Below are 1,950 nucleotides of genomic sequence, written 5' to 3'. Positions count from 1 at the left end.
CAGGCAGAGGCTGGATGGGGAGGGGAGGGAACCTTTCTGGGGCATCACAGGATGACAGTAGTCAGGGCTGGGAACCCTTCCAGGATTTTTTACTTTACAGGTAAAAAACCGAGGCTCCAAGATGGGGGTGGGGGTGACGGCCAAAGGCCACAGATCGAGCCAGGAAAAGCACCGAGACCAGAAGCCAGGTCTTTGACTCTACTCCCAGGCCTTCTTTCCTGGAGAGCAGAGGCCTGAGCAAGAACAAAGGAAATTGACATACACCCCTCTGACCCTCCCAACACTTTCAAACTGAGGTCGTGAACTGAGTGGTTCAAATGGGGTGAGGCAGGAAGGTGCCCCATCCTGAGTACTAGGCTGGCTTCTACAAGGCCAGGGCAGGAAGGGGGATACAGACCCCAGAGGCACGCTAGCCGTCCTAAGTACCCCCCAGCCTACCCTGGACCTCAAGTGGTGGAAGATCATCCAGCAAAGCCAGTTATAACCACAACCACAACAAAAGCAGCAGCCAACATTTGGGTGCACACTGCAGGCCAGTTCTGTGTTGTACATGCATGTAAATCATTACAGCAGTCTCTTATCTCACTGTCTTAGCCCTCCAGTGCCTGTAGAATCATGAGTGGGTGGCTGAGAGAATGCCTCTCTGGGTGACCATGGAGTGGGTGTGTGCACGTAAAAAGTGCATGAGTCCAACACCCAGCACAGTCCCTGGCATACAGTATATTTTATTAAATATTTGAGGAATAAGTGAGTGGACAAGTGTCTGCCTGTAAATGAGTGTGACATTGAGGTGTCTACTGAATCCTAGAACAAGACTGCTCCCACGTGAAGCTTGTGGGATCACGTCATTTCAAATGGGAATGATTCTGTCTCCATCCAACTGTGAATGTGTGTATGTGGGTGACCTCTCTCCCTGCCACCCTGTGCAAGCCCTGTGGCTTTGTGTCCCGGTGAGTGGTGGTGAAAACTGCCTCCATATCTCCCTGGATGGTAGCCAGTTCTCCAGCCCCACTGAGGGGCAGAGAAGAGGGACTCTGTTTCTAGTGGGATAGAACAATGGGCCTGTGTGGGTGGGGCTCCCAACCTCCTAAGCTGGGTTCCTCTCTGCACCCGTTATCTCTGTCTCCCAGGAGACCAGCCCTGCACAGCCCCAGGGAAGGTGCTCATCTGTCTGTTCCAGGCTCCAGACCTGGGGTGGGGGTGGGGACTGGAAAAGCAGCTGGAAAAGAAGGGCTGGTGATGGTACCAGGGTAGGGAATGGCACCATCTGCAGAATTTGCATCTTCAGTCACCAAAGCCCTACATGATTTCCCAGTGAAATGAAGGATGAGGGCTGGGAGTAGGCTGACCCGGGGACATTGGCCACCAGCCCCTCTCAGCTGCCCAGCAGTACTGAGACTGTAGATGGGTGGAGCTGTATGTGAAAGAGGTGCCATTTCTCTGAGGATTCTCAGGGTCTTTTGAGAATCCTCAGAGAAGTGGCACCTTCACCCTAGGGTCTGAGGGTTTCTTTGCAGGATCTCCATATGTGTTCTTACGTGGGTTGGAGCCTGAGGGCCTCTTTGAGGGGACTCAGACTTAAATCTGAGGGTCCCTCTGGGATCTTACAGGTCCACATAAAACAGGAGTTTTGGTAGACTCATGGGGCAGGGGATGGGGGCTGAGGTAAGGTCCTGAGGACTTCTCTGGGATCCAAAGGTTCCTATATGAGATGAAGAACTGGGTGGGGTCAGGGTGTGGGTCCTCTGAGGAGAAGGAGATCCCTATGAGCTCTCAAAGACTCTTTGAGGTGTAGACTAGGGATGCTGGTTTATTGTCTGCCTAAATTTCTGCTCCATGCCCCAGCACCAGACTGTGGATGTGGAGGGGGTAGGGGTGACTGTGCTGAGCTGGCAAACAAAGCCACCTGGGCACCCACCCTTCAGGAAGCTCTGAGTGCAACTGCTCTGG

Source organism: Carlito syrichta, unplaced genomic scaffold (genome assembly GCF_000164805.1).
Source record: "Carlito syrichta isolate Samal-C Ts95f unplaced genomic scaffold, Tarsius_syrichta-2.0.1 Scaffold303646, whole genome shotgun sequence".
In the NCBI taxonomy this organism is placed as follows: domain Eukaryota; kingdom Metazoa; phylum Chordata; class Mammalia; order Primates; family Tarsiidae; genus Carlito; species Carlito syrichta.
The sequence above is the reverse complement of the archived record's forward strand: the minus strand, read 5'-3'. Positions refer to the sequence as shown.